Genomic DNA, 15,468 nt, shown 5'->3' with positions numbered 1-15,468 from the left:
CCAGTCCATGCTGCCCGCGTGGCCCCGCTCCAGTAACGTCTGTGTTTGCCTCGTTTCACTGCCCCTCCGGGAACTGCAGTCCCTCCTACACCTGGAGCCCATTTCTAAGCACAGAGAAAGAACAGGCCCTTTGAGGATTCGTCCACTGAGGGTCCGTCCTGCTGTCCCCTGTGGGCCCATGGCTGCCCGGAGCTGCCTCTGAACCAGGCAGCATGGATGCCACCTCCCAGCACTCCAACCCGTCCAACACACCGTGTGATGATTTCGGCTCCCAATTCCCCCAGTCTTGGCAAGATTCCACTCAACTCTAGCAAGGCTGGAGAAGACATTTCCAGGGATTAAAAAAAACCCAAGAAATGACACCATTGTCCACACAGCGATTTGCACACAAATGGTCACAGCACCGTTACTCACCAAAAGTGGAAACAGCCTAAGTGACTATCCACAATCACACAGATAAATACAATGCGTTCCATCCATGCAATGGAGTACTATGCACCCATGAAAAAGAACGAGGCTGTGACTTCGGCTGCAAGATGAATGAACCTTGAAGACATCACGCTCAGTGACACAAGTCATGTCTTGTGTGATTTTGTTTACAGTCATGCACATAAGGACGTTACGGTCGGGGACAGACTGCATATACCCACGGCGGTTCCATAAGGTTCTAACAGAGGGCCAGGCGCGGTGGCTCACGCCTCTAATCCCAGCACTTTGTGAGGTTGAGGCGGGCAGATCAAAAGGTCAAGAGATCACGACCATCCTGGCCAACATGGTGAAACCCTGCCTCTACCAAAAATACAAAAATTAGCCAGGCGTGGTGGCGGGCGCCTGTGATCCCAGCTACTTGGGAGGCTGAGGCAGGAGAATTAATTGAACCTGGGAACCAGTAAGCCGAGATCATGCCACTGCACTCCAGCCTGGCAACAGAGAGAGACTACGTCTCAAAGTAAAATCAAAACAAACAAACAAAAAAATGGTATTGAACATCCTGCCACTGAAGGAGCCTAGGCTAATGTGCCTGTCTGTGTCCTCATCTTTAATTTTTTAAAAAACGTTTAAAAAAATAAATGAATAAATAAGTGATTTTTAAAATTTTTTTAAAGTCGCTTATAGGCCGGGCGCAGTGGCTCATGCCTGTAATCCTAGCACTTTGGGAAGCCAAGTCTGGAGCATCCTTTGAGGTCAGGAGTTCAAAACCAGCCTGGCCAACATGGTGAAACCCCATCTCCACTAAACATACAAAAATTAGGTGGGCGTGGTGGTGGGTGCCTGTAATCTCAGCTACTCAGGAGGCTGAGGCAGGAGAATCACTTGAACCTGAGAGGCGGAGGTTGCAGTGAGCCGAGATCACACCTTTGCACTCCAGCCTGGGGGACAGAGTGAGACCCCATCTCAAAACAACAATAACAAAAAAATTCTAACAGGGTTAGAAAGATCCTATTCCCATCATTAAGCAAGACCTGACTGTATACAAAATGTGTGGAACAGGCAAATCTGTAGAGACGGAAGGTAGATTTGGAGTTGCCTGGAGCTGGGGAGGGAAAATGGGCTGTTCTACTGGGTCTCCTTTTGGGGGATAAAAATATTCTGGAATTACGTAGAGGTGACGGTAGTACCACGTGGTGAATGTAATAAACACCACCAAATCGTCCTCCTTAAAATGGTTCCTGGGTGTGGTAGCTCACGCCTGTAATCCCAGCACTCTGGGAGGCCGAGGCAGGCAGATCACCTGACGTCAAGAGTTCGAGACCAGCTTAGCCAACATGGTGAAACCCTGTCTCCACTAAAAATACAAAAAAAAAAATTAGCCGGGCATGGTGGTGAAGGCCTGTAATCCGAGCTACTCAGGAGGCTGAGGCAGGAGAATCACTCGAACCTAGGAAGTGGAGGTTGCAGTGAACCGAGATTACACCGTTGCACTCCGGGCTGGCTGACAGAGTGAGACTCTTTCTAAAAAAAAAAAAAAAAAAAAAAGCCTATTCCCATCATCTAGAGACAGAAGGAAGATTTTGAGTTGCCTGGGAATGGGGAGGGAAAACAGGCAGTTCTTCTCCCAGTTCTGTTTTTGGGGGATGACAATATTCTGGTATTATGTAGATGATATGCTACTACAACAAGGTGAATTCAGTAAATACCAACAAATCCTTCTCCTTAAAAGAGTTGCTGGCTGCATTGCCTCACCTGTGTAATTGCAGCACTTTGGGAGGCCGAGGCAGGAGGATCGCTTGAGACCAGGAGTACAAGATGGGCCTGGGCAACACAGCGAGACCCTGTCTCTACCAAGAAAATACTAATAATACAAAAATTAGCCAGGCATGGTGGGGCATGCCCACGGTCTCATATACTCCGGAGGCTGAGGCAGGAGGATCACCTGAGCCCAGGATGTTGAGGCTGCAGTGAGCTGTGATTGCACCACTGCACACTAGCCTGGGCAGCAGAGCAAGACCCTGTCTCAAAATAAATATGTAAGTAATAAAAATAAAATGGTTGATTGCATGTTTCATGAAAGTCACCTCAATAAAAAAAAAAAATTAAAAAAAAAAAAACTTAAAACAGAGCTCAGAGGCCAGGCATGGTGTCTCACGCCTGTAATCCCAGCACTGTGGGAGGCTGAAGTGGGTGGATCACCTGAGATCAGGAGTTCGAGACCAGCCTGGCCAACACGGCGAAACCACATCTCTATTTAAAAAATAAAAAAAATTAGCCAGGCGTGGTGGTGGATGCCTGTAGTCTCAGCTACTCGGGAGGCTGAGGCAGTAGAATTGAACCCAGGAGGCGGAGGTTGCAGTGAGCTGAGATCACACCACTGCACTCCAGCCTGGGCGACAGAGCGAGACTCTTCAAGGCTGCTGTGCCTCAGAGCACTTTCAGCCAACAGCGCAGAAATCGCGGAAACAAGGGGAGAAACAAAAGCCCCTATTGAATATTTTGAATAAACAACGGGAAAAACAAAAGCCCCTTTTGAATATTTTGAATACAACTTGGGGTCTCCTGCTGCCTCGGCCATGCTGTGAACATAAATAAATCAACACGGGGGTGTCTTGCATCCATTGGGATTGTCCCAATAGTGCAGAAAGAATCAGAAGACGGTGGCGTTTCTCAAGCATTAATATTTCACCAGGCTCAGGACCTCCCTGGATTACAAATTAACAGTAATCAGGTCCCAGGAGCTCTGCCCTCTCCCCACCGAAATCCATCATCGGTTTCCTGAAACGGGTTTTTTTGTTTGTTTTTTTGCTGATTTCACACCACCCTATCCCATGTAAAACTCCCTTCTTTTTTTCTGAGAATGAGATTTTTATAATATAAATCAGAAGTGCTCGGGAAAAGAGGGTGTGAGCCCCACGCTGAGTCCCTGACTCCCCCAGCTACTCCCTCTCCAAACAGAGTCATCGACGGGGAAGCTTTGCCCTTTGACGCCCTTGAGACCATCATGCTGTCCTGAGTGTCTGTCAACCCCAAATCCGGGGGAGGGCCCCAGCTAATTACAGATATGCCCACCCAGGGTCGGGACCCAGGTCTTCACATCCTCCACATTAATGCCCTCTTCTGACCTCCTTCGAACTCTGACAAAAGATCTTCTCCGGCCGGAAAGTTCCGGGGCTTTCTATCAGGCTGCAAAGTTTGAAGCAAATTGGACAAGCCATTTTTGACTTACGAGGCCTTGAAAAATTAATATGTTTCTGAGTTCTGCGAAAGTGTCCAAACTTTTTCTGCTCATTACTCATAAAAAAAGAAAAAAGAAGGAGAAACTCATCTTTGGAGAGTTTTCCAACTTGCCCTGCGCTCAGTCAAAAGAAAAGGGTTTTATTCCATTTGCGTTGCGTTGTTTTGTTGTTTTGATGTGCAAAGTTTTACAGACGTTATTTTGCAGAGCCGGAAGGTTTATCACGGAGATCCTGGTGGTGGGAATATTCTATGGTAATGGTGTTCTCCCATAAAGATATTAATTATAATTTAGCAGGTGTTTGAAGAACAACGGTCACCATACACTGAACGTCGTGTTCCCCCGACAAATTGCTATGTTGAATCCCTAACCGCTAAGGTGATGGTGTTAGGAAGTAGAGTTTTGGAAGGTGATGAGGTTGTGAGGATGAAGCCTCATGAATGGGATTAGTGCCTTTATAAAACGGACCCCAGGCCTGTAATCCCGGCACTTTGGGAGGCCGAGGAGGGCAGATCTCAAAGTCAAGAGATCAAGACCATCCTGGCCAACAACAGTGAAACCCCGTCTCCACTAAAAATACAAAAATTAGCCAGGCATCGTGGTGTGTGCCTGTAATCCCAGCTACTTGGGAGGCTGAGGCAGGAGAATCACTTGAACGCGGGTGGCAGAGGTTGCAGTGAGCCCAGATCGCACCATTGCGCTCCAGCCTGGCAACAGAGCAAAATTCCATCTAAAAAAGAAAAAAAAAGCTTGGGGGGGCGACCCCAGGCCAGGCACGGTAGCTTATGCCTGAAATCCCAGCACTTTGGGAGGCCAAGGCAGGAGGATCACCTGAGGTCAGGAGTTCGAGACCAGTTTGGCCAACATGGTGAAACCCCATATCTACTAAAAATACAAAAATTAGCCAGGCTTGGGTGGTGGACAGCTATAATCCCAGCTACTTGGGAGGCTGAGGCAGGAGAGTCAGTTGAACCCAGGAGGCAGAGGTTGCAGCGAGCCAAGATCGTGCCGTCGCACTCCAGCCTGGGGTACAAGAGCAAAACTCCATCTCAAAAAAAAGGGGGACCTCAGAGAGCTCCCTCACCCCTTTCACCATATGAGGACACAGCCAGACAGAGTCGTCTATGAATGAGGAAACAGGTCCCCATCAAACACAAGATCTGCCACGCGTTGACCTGAGACTTTCCCCACCAAACACCAAATCTACCACGCGTTGATCTGAGACTTCCCAGCCTCTAGAGCTGTGAGCAGTAAATGTCTATTGTTTCTAAGCCATGCAGTCTATGGCATTCTGCCACAGCAACACCAATGGAGTAAGACAGCCGCCACCAGGTCTATGAGACTCTAGCTTCTATTTAGCAAAGTCTCAATGCAGGCAGAAGAGAGGAAGACGTGTCCTGCTATTCAATCCAATGCCCCCTGCATGGTGAACACAGTCACAATTCTTTCCTCTTACCCACACGTGGCCAATAGTTGGTCCTCCCTTTGGCTGTCCTGCATCTGATTTATGTCCACAGTGAACCCACCTCATGGTTGTAACAAATTTCCTCTTCCTCTCCCACTGGCTGGTCCTGTTGGTCATCGTGAAATGTTTCCTGAGGTTCCCAAAGCTCGCTCCACCCCAAATCGAGGGCACTTTCTTCCTGATGCCTGAGTTCCTCGTGCTCCTTCCGTGAACATGTGAGATGGGGGAGCTGAATCATCATGCTGGGACTCAGCCTTGTCATCTTGGGGTCATTCCTGCCTCGCATGTCTTAGTGGGAACCAGTGTCACCTCCCTCTTTGGCATCCTGGAGCTTCATACGTTCTCTGTCCCCCCCATCCTGGCATCCAGGGAGCTGGACTTTCTGCCCAGCACTTGGAGTCTTGAAAGAATAAAGGAAATCAGCTGCAGGACAGAAATTCCTCATGACCACAGCAACATCTCCAGAGCCCAGAAGCAGCTTGGAGAGTCCTCCCCGACCACATTCCTCCCTTGGGTTCTGCCCTGTTGTCTGAGTCTCCGTCTTTGGGTTCCCTGCCAAGACTATAAATTCCCCTAATGTTTTTCCCAGGAATTCCTTCCCTGGCTAAGCAATCGAGGTCTTCTCTGATCCTCTCATGTCCTTTTCCTTGTTCTCCTTAGACCTCGTCCACCTCCACTCCTTCTATATCCCACCCGTGTGTAGAGCATCTGCAGGGACACTCCGACTCCTAGGTTGCTTCCTCTGCAAGATCTGGGGTGATATTTTCAGCTGCCTGAATAACTCCTCCACGTGCAGCCTTGATGATTGAAGATAAGGTTATGCCACCTCCCAAGGAAAAGGTCAAAGCCTTGGTAGGACATTCAGATTGTCTCATTATCTGCTGCACTTCTAAAGTACATTTCTGGTGGGGCTGTGTGTTTGCTCTCCAAAGAAAGCAAACTCAGCCGAGCAAGGTGGCTCATGCCTGTAATCCCAGCATTTTGGGAGGCCAAGGCAGGAGGATCACCTGAGCTCAGGAGTTCAAGACCAGCCTGGCCAGCATGGTAAAACCCCGTCTCTACTAAAAGTACAAAAAAATTAGCTGGGTGTGGTGGCAGATGTCTGTAATCCCAGCTACTTGGGAGACTGAGGCAGGAGAATCGCTTGAACCCCAGAGGTGGAGGTTGCAGTGAGCCGAGATTGTGCCATTGCATGCCAGCCTGGGCAACAAGGGTGAAACTCTATCTGAAAAATAAAATAAAGTAAAATAGAAAGCAAATTCTTCCTTCTCTGCATGGAAATAAACTTATCATCTCCTTTTTGTTGCTTCTGAAAAATGAGACAAAATGAAGAGAAGTGAATGATATATGGTGATTTGAAAACACACACACACACACAAATGTCTTCCTTTGCTCTGCACCAATTACTAAATGAGAGCCAGTTTAGTGAATGTTTAAACTTCTCCACCCTAGAGGTTGAGCTCTCTGGATATAGAAACCTCTCACTATGTTTCAGCTCCTCTGTCTCAAAAAAAAACAGAAGATAGATGGATAGATAGATGATAGATGGATGGATGGATTAGATGGATGGATGGATGGATAGATAGATGATAGATAGATAGATAGATAGATAGATAGATAGATAGATGATAGATAGATGATAGATAGATAGATAGATGATAGATAGATAATAGATAGATAGCTAGATAGATAGATAGATGATAGATAGATATAGATAGATAGATAGATAGATGGATGGATGATAGATAGATATAGATAGATAGATAGATGATAGATAGATAGATAGATAGATAGATGATAGATAGATATAGATAGATAGATGATAGATAGATAGATAGATAGGGCAGGACAAGGCAGGCAGATCATGAGGTCAAGAGATCGAGACCAGCCTGGCCAACATGGTGAAACCCCGTCTCTACTAAAAATACAAAAATCAGCCAGATGTGGTGGTGGGCACCTGTAGTCCCAGCTACTCAGGAGGCTGAGGCAGGAGAATCACTTGAACCCAGAAGGCAGAGGTTGCAGTGAGCCGAGATCGCACCACTGCACTCCAGCCTGGGCGACAGAGCGAGACTCAGTCTCAAAAAAAAAGAAAGAATGAAAGAAAATCTACAGCAACGTACCACAAACCACAGGGCTTAAACAACAGACAGTGATTTCTCACACATATGAAGACTGGAGGTCCAAGATCAAAGTGGCAACATCTCAGCTCCTGGTGAGGACTCCCTTCTTGGCTTGCAGACGGCGACCTTCTTGCTGTGTCATTCCATGGTGGGGGGTTGAGAGAAAGAGACAGAGACACACAGAGAGAGAGGAAGCTCTAGTGTCCCTTTTATGAGGATACTAATCCCATTCATGGGGCTCCACCATCATGACCTCCTCACTCCCAAAGACCCACTAGTAACACTCTGACCTTGGGGTTCAGGATTTCAACGTAGGACTTGGCAGGACAAAGCGTTCATTGAGTCTGCAGAAAAAGATCCACAAAGCCCGTTTGGAACCTGGACTGGGACACAGTCGTGCGTGTGGGGAGGCTCCAAACCCTCTCTGTGGTATCAGAAATAACCACGGGGTTTTTGTTGTTGTTGTTTTGTTTTTGTTTTTATTTTTAAGATGGAGTCTGGCTGTGTCACCCAGGCTGGAGTGCAGTGGGGTGATCTCGGCTCACTGCAACCTCCACCTCCCAGGTTCAAGCGATTCTCCTGCCTCAGCCTCCCGAGTAGCTGGGACTACAGGCGCCCGCCACCACGTCCTGCTAATTCTTTGTATTTTTAGTAGAGACGGAGTTTTATCATGTTGGCCAAGATGGTCTCGATCTCCTGACCTTGTGATCCACTCGCCTCGACCTCCCAAAGTGCTGGGATCACTGGCTTGAGCCACCGTGCCTGGCCAACCAGAGGTTTTTTTCCAAAGACTGAAACAAACAAACAAAAAAAGATCACCAAAATTCACAAAAGTATGTCTGTTGCGACTTCCCGTCTTTCCGAACGCTCACCTTACATATTTTTCATTTTCATCATAAAACATTGACGAGGCGGTTTTTCTGCCTCCAACAAGCAGTAGAAACACAACAAAATATCACAAAAACTCCATAGGCGTCTACTATGAAAGCAGGAACATCTAACAACCTAAGGGCCCTTTATACACGAAGAAAGGCAAAAATTAACATTTCATGCTAGACCTGGGGAGCACAAAGGGAATATGGCCTGGGGCGTTCGTCCCTTCATCCTCACGAGTTACCATGTGTGGTTGGAGACGTATGTGTTGTTTGTCTGCCTCACGTGGGTGTCTGTAAATAAACGTCTGTCCCTGCGTCCAGGGCCCCTTTGAGCCTCACGCTTCTCCCCGCTGCACAGGTAGCTCCATGAAGCCTTGTGGAATCAGCCCAGGCGGGACTCGTGGTTTATGAGGCCTCCAGGACCCTCAGGGTCGGCCTGCAGCCTGGGCTGGACAATCGCTGAGTAAGATTTGGAGCAGCGTCAGGAGCCTGAGGAAGGGGTCAATGTTTTTGCCATCAGATGCGTGTGTCTGTGTGTGGGTGTGAATGTATGTGTACAGGAGGTGTGAGTGCATGAGCCTGTGTGTGTGTGTCTGTGCAGGTGTGTATGAATGTGTGTGTGTGCCTGTGTGTGTGTGTGTGTGCGCCTGTGTGTGTGTGTGTGTCTGTGCAGGTGTGTATGAATGTGTGTATGAATGTGTGTATGTGTGTCTGTGTGTCGGTATGAATGTATGTGTACAGGTGTGTGTGTGTGCGTGCCTGTGTGTGTGCAGGTGTGTGTGTGTGTGAACGTGGGTACAGGTGTGTGTGTCTGTGTGTGGGTGTGAATGTATGTGTACAGGTGTGCGTGCATGAGCCTGTGTGTGTCTGTGCAGGTATGTATGAATGTGTGTGTGTGTGTGTGTGCCTGTGTGTGTGTGTCTGTGCAGGTGTGTATGAATGTGTGTGTGTGTGTGCCTGTGTGTGTGTGTCTGTGCAGGTGTGTATGAATGTGTGTGTGTGTGTGTGTGTGTGCCTGTGTGTGTGTGTCTGTGCAGGTGTGTATGAATGTGTGTGTGTGTGTGTGTGCCTGTGTGTGTGTGTCTGTGCAGGTGTGTATGAATGTGTGTATGAATATGTGTGTGTGTGTCTGTGTGTGGGTGTGAATGTATGTGTACAGGTGTGCATGCATGAGCCTGTGCGTGTGTGTCTGTGCAGGTGTGTATGAGTGTGTGTGTGTGTGTGTGTCTGTGTGTGGGTGTGAATGAATGTGTACAGGTGTGTGTGTGTGTGCCTGTGTGTGTGCAGGTGTGTGTGTGTGTGAATGTGGGTACAGGTGTGTATGTCTGTGTGTGGGTGTGAATGTATGTGTACCATCGTGCATGTGTACCTGTGTGTGTGTACGGGTGTGTGTACGGGTGTGTGTATGAATGTGTGTGTGTAGCTGTGTATGTGTGTGGGTGTCAATATATGTGTACAGGTGTGTGTGCACCTGCGTGTGTGTGTCTGTGTGTGGGTGTGAATGTATGTGTACAGGTGTGTGTGTGTGCACGTGTGTGTGCAGGTGTGTGTGTGTGAACGTGGGTACAGATGTGTATGTGTCTGTGTGGGTGTGAAAGTATGTGTACCGGCGTGTGTGTGTACCTGTGTGTGTACGGGTGTGTGTATGGGTGTGTATGAATGTGTGTGTGTGTGTAGCTGTGTATGTGTGTGGGTGTGAATATATGTGTACAGGTGTGTGTGCACCTGCGCTGCATGTGTGTGGTGTGTATGTGTGTGTTTATGAACGTGTGTGTACAGATGTGTATGTCTGTGTGTGGGTATGAATGTGTGTACAGGCGTGTTTGTGCACCTGTGTGTGTGTGTGCACGAATGTGTGTGTGTGGGTATGTGTGGGGTTGTGAGTGTGTGTACAGATGTGTGTGTAGGTGTGTATGAATGCATATGTGTGGGTATGAATGTGTGTGTACAGGCGTGTGTGTGCACCTGTGTGTGTCTGTGCACGAATGTGTGTGTGTGGGTATGTGTGGGGTTGTGAGTGTGTGTACAGATGTGTGTGTAGGTGTGTATGAATGCCTATGTGTGGGTATGAATGTGTGTGTACAGGCGTGTGTGTGTGCACCTGTGTGTGTGTTTGTGCACGAATGTGTGTGTGTGGGTATGTGTGGGGTTGTGAGTGTGTGTACAGATGTGTGTGTAGGTGTGTATGAATGCATATGTGTGGGTATGAATGTGTGTGTACAGGCGTGTCTGTGCACCTGTGTGTGTGTGTAGGTGTGTATAAATGTGTGTGTGCGGGTGTGTATGTCTGTCTCTGTGTGCACTGGCCAGGGAAGCTCACACACAAAGAAACAGCTCCCTTTTTTGATTCATCTCTGCCCCCACCCAGGTGCGTTGTGCAGAGTTCATTCCACCCCCGAAATACTCAGTGCCCCGGCGTTCACCCTGAGTGGCCCAGCCTGGGCAGGTGCACGTCTCCAACCCACCGTGTGGAACCCGCCACTCTCCTGAAGGAAACGGTCTTCCCAGCTGGGCAGGCTTGAACCTGCTGCCCTAGAGGCCTGGGTCTTCCTATTCGGCTCCATTCCAGGGTCCCTCCTCGGGTCTCTGCACCCCCCCCAACGCCAGCTCTGGAGTCTGTGTGAAGCTCATAAAAACGCCTGTCATCCCAGCACTTTGGGAGGCCGAGGCACGTGGATCTCCTGAGGTCGGGAGTTCGAGACCAGCCTGGCCAACACGGTGAAACCCCGTCTCTACTAAAAATACACAATTAGCCGGGCGTGGTGGCAGGTGCTTGTAATCCCAGCTACTCTGGAGGCTGAGGCAGGAGACTGACTTGGATCCGGAAGGCGGAGGTTGCAGTGAGCGGAGATTGCACCATTGCACTCCAGCCTGGGCAACAGAGTGAGAATCTGTCTCAAAAAAAAAAAAAAAACACGCCAGCCCACCCAGCCAATGCCTGTTGGACACCCAGGACTCTGCATTCCAGGGACCAGAGGCAGGACGCTTGACCGAGCGGGCCTGGGGAGAAGCAAAGCTGCCCGTGTTGACCTGTCTGGCACTGTGGGAATGCAGGTGCTCAGGTACGACACCGTCCGTCCCCAGCCTCCTGGCCAGCCCCGGGAACCCCCTGCTGCTCCCTTTCTTGGGGACACTGATGGGGACCAGGTGCTTTTGCTCCCCTGAGACTGACTGTGTGTTGAAGGTGCCGCCAGGATGCCAGCACTTGAGGCTGGGTGCGGTGGCTCACGCCTGTCATCCCGGCACTTTGGGAGGCCGAGGCGGGCGGATCACGAGGTCAGGAGATCGAGACCAGCCTGGCCAACATGGTGAAACCCCGTCTCTACTAAAAATACAAAAATTACCTGGGCGCGGTGGCGGGTGCCTGTAATCCCAGCTACTCGGGAGGCTGAGGCAGGAGAATGGCCTGAACCCGGGAGGTGGAGGTTGCAGTGAGCCGAGATCACGCCACTGCACTCCAGCCTGGGCGACAGAGCGAGTCTCCATCTCAAAAAATAAAAATAAAAAAACCGGACACAGGTGTGCACACTAAGGCTCTCCAAGCCCATCGGTGTCCCGGGAAATGTAACAGCCCCTGAACTTCCCGCCTCATCCAGGACCCCAGACCGACCTTTCCTTGACAGCCCTGGGTCCTGCGAGGATGACACCCTGCGGGTCCCTCCGTGCACAGCCAGCCACGGCCTCCTCCTCCCCGTCCTCCCCTCTCCGCGTCTTCGGCAGAGGCCCCGCGTCTGCACGATCGGGAACAAACATCATTTCTGATTCAACATCACTTTATTTGCCAGTCCTGTGGTGTCTCCTCATCCGCTTGCACATAGCTCACGCTTCGTGGGTAAATTATGGATTAAGGTCAACGTCAAAACACAGCAGCTCCGTAACCTGCAGGGAACTGGCTTTTATTCGTGATTACGGTGAAACGTGGGCCGCCTGTCAGCCAGCCGGGGTGTGCTCAGCGTGGGGGCCCCCGTGCCGTGGCGTTCTACAAAGGCGGCCTCCGTCTCCCAGGACGCACCCTGGATAGATTTACCCAGATAACGCGCCTCTCTTGAAAGGCGTCTGCCCTGCCTTCCATCTGAAACCTGTCAGCGTCAGCTATGCAGTCATGTCACAAATCAAACAGCAGAGGCTGCGTGCCAGGGACGCCCCACCTGTCATGTCCTGACTTGTAGTCTGAGATCTTCTAAAGGAAAACGGTGTCAGAAGAAGGAAGGCTGGGAGGAGTGTGCTTTTCTGTTTTTCTTGTTCTTTTTTTTTTCCCTCCCTTTAAAAAAAAAAAAGACAAATGCTGGAAACGACGGGCTGTAAACTTTTTTCCTAAGAAGTTGCCGCATTCCGAAAGCCTCCGTGTGCCTCCTGGTAAAGGAAGCAGGTGCGGTGTTGAAGGGGTCAGCTCTGCGAGCGGCTGGGGGTGTCGGGCGGCGGGAGCTGCAGGACCCTCCCGGAAACCAGAGGGATTTGTGCAGGACGCTTATTGATTATGACTCTTGGGGGTTTTTTCTTTTCTTTCGGTTCCTTTCCTTCCTCCCTTCGTCCCTGCCTCCCTCCCTCCCTTCCCTGTCTCTGTCTCTCTGTCTCTCTCTGTGTCTCTCTGTCTCTGTGTCTCTCTGTCTCTGTCTCTGTGTCTGTCTCTGTCTCTCTGTCTCTCTCTGTCTCTCTGTCTCTGTATCTCTCTCTGTCTCTAGCTCTGTGTCTGTCTCTGTCTCTCTGTCTCTCTCCGTGTCTCTCTGTCTCTATCTCTGTCTGTGTCTGTCTCTGTCTCTCTGTTTCTCTGTCTCTCTGTCTCTGCCTCTCTCTGTGTCTCTCTCTGTCTCGCTCTCCATCTCTCTGTCTGTCTCTGTCTTTCTGTGTCTTGCTCTGTCTCTATCTCTGTCTCTGTCTCTCCATCTTTGTCTCTCTCTCTGTATCTCTGTCTGTCTGTCAGTCTCTGTGTGTGTCTCTCTCTCCGTCTGTCTGTCTGTCTCTGTCTCTCTGTGTCTTTGTCTGTCTCTGTATCTCTCTGTCTCTCTCTGTCTCTGTCTCTCCATCTTTGTCTCTCTCTGTATCTTTGTCTCTCTGTCTCTGCCTCTTTCTGTGTTTCTCTCTCGTCTCTCCATCTCTGTGTCTCTCTGTCTCTGTCTCTCTCTGTCTCTATCTCTGTCTGTCTGTCTCTGTCTCTCTATATCTCTCTGTCTGTCTTTGTCTCTGTCTCTGTCTCTCTAGTTCTGTCTCTTTCTCTTTGTCTCTCTCTCTCTCTCTCTCTCCCTGTGTCTCTCTCTGTCTCTCTGTCTTTCTCTCTCTCCCTCTCTGTATGTGTCTCTTTGTCTCTGTCTGCCTCTCTCTTTCTCTCGCTCTCCTTCTGTCTGTTCCCATTCATCTTCCCCTGGTGCCTAGTTTTTAGGGGACTTTAAGCATAATAAAAACTTATTCCTGGCCGGGCGCGGTGGCTCACGCCTGTCATCCCAGCACTTTGGGAGGCCGAGGTGGGCGGATTACCTGAGCTCATGAGTTCAAGACCAGCCTGACCAACATGGAGAAACCCCGTCTCTACTAAAAATACAAAATTAGCCGGGCTTGATGGCGGCGCCTGTATTCCCAGCAACTCGGGAGTCTGAGGCAGGAGAATCGCTTGAACGCAGGAGGCGGAGGTTGCGGTGAGCCGAGATCACACCACTGCACTGCAGCCTTGGGGCAGAGCGAGACTCCGTCTCGAAGAGAAAAGAAAACTCTCGGCCACGTGCAGTGGCTCCTGCCTGTCATCCCAGCACTTTGGGAGGCCGAGGCGGGTGGATCACAAGGTCAGGAGTTCAAAAGCAGGCTGACCAACACGGTGAAACCCCGTCTCTACTAAAACACAAAACATTAGCCAGGCGTGGCGGCGTGCACCTGTCATCCCAGCTACTTGGGAGGCTGAGGAAGGAGAATGGCTTGAATGCAGGAGGCGGAGGTTGCAGTGAGCCGAGATCACGCCGTTGCACTCCACCCTGGGCGACGCAGCGTCTCTGTCTAAAAAAAACAAAACAAGAAAACTCTTATTCCTCCATCACAATCATCTTCATGTCTGCGTTTCTCGCCGGGCCTAATTAAAGCAAAGCCTGGCTGGGGGCCGTCCTTATGAGCCTCGCGTTGCTGAGCGTGGATTCAGGACACGCCGTCAGCCCTCAGCCAAATTCAGCACCTTTAGAGGCTAGAAAACACCAGCCCTGCAGGCTGCGGACGGCAGCCCGGCCGCCCGGAAGGGCCACAGCGGGATCCCGGACACTGTCTGGACGCCCCTCGCCGTGGGTGCCGACGTCATTGGTGTCGGCTTCAGGGGGGCTGGCCGGGTGCCCGTGAACGGAGCCGGCTCCAGTGGCCACGGGAATCATTCCTGACGTCCAGGCGTAATTAATGCTTGTACGCTGACCTCCGTGTCGCCTCCTAGCAAACAGGCTGCTGCAGCACGAGCCAAATACTAATGAGGGATAATTAGTGTGTCCGAGCTAGAAGCCGATGCTAATAGGCCTCATGCTGGTGGCCGCCGCCCCACTGCCAGTCTCTCCAGGCTCAAGCATCCTCCTGCCTCAGCCTCTCGGGGAGCCGGGACCACAGGCACCCACCACCACGCACGGGTGATTTTTGTGTATCTTGTAGAGACGGGGTCTGGCTGTGTTGACAAGCTGGTCTTGAACTCCCAGCCTCAAGCCATCCTCCCCCTGCAGCCTCTCAAAGTGCTGGGATTCCAGGTCGGATTACAGGGCTGAGCCACTGTATCCAGCTATTTTTTTGTATTTGCTGTAGAGATGGGGTCTGGCTGTGTTGCCCAGGCTGGTCCTGAAATCCCGGCCTCAAGCCAACCTCCCACCACAGCCTCCCAAAGTGCTGGGATTACAGGTTGGGTTACAGATGTGAGCCACTGTATCCAGCTATTTTTTTGTATTTGCTGCAGAGATGGGGTCTGGCTTTGTTGCCCAGGCTGGTCTTGAACTACAGACGTCGCCCCCTCCTGACAGCAGCCCACCGTGGCCAGGCAGACTGTGAGCTTCCAGGGGGTGAATGCCCAGGTGTCCACTCATTCTTGACCTGGGAGATGTCAACCCTTGGGGGCTTGTGTAAACCCATCGCATACAAGCCCACCACACCGTCTTCCCCAGCCGCCTGGTCACCCTCTCTCAACCTCAGCACTGATAGAAAAGAGGCTATGCCTGCTCCTAATAGCCAGGCTCCAGGATCCAGCTTTGCTCAGAGAAACAAGGAGGCAGCCCCTTGTCCTGAGATTTTTGAGACGGAGTCTCGTTCTGTCGCCCGGGCTGGAGTGCAATGGTGCAATCTGGGCTCACTGCAACCTCCACCTCCCGGGTTCAAGCGATTCTCCTGCCT

The sequence above is a fragment of the Pongo abelii genome, chromosome Y, assembly GCF_028885655.2.
Source record: "Pongo abelii isolate AG06213 chromosome Y, NHGRI_mPonAbe1-v2.0_pri, whole genome shotgun sequence".
NCBI classification, from domain to species: domain Eukaryota; kingdom Metazoa; phylum Chordata; class Mammalia; order Primates; family Hominidae; genus Pongo; species Pongo abelii.
This window is presented reverse-complemented; position numbering follows the sequence as displayed.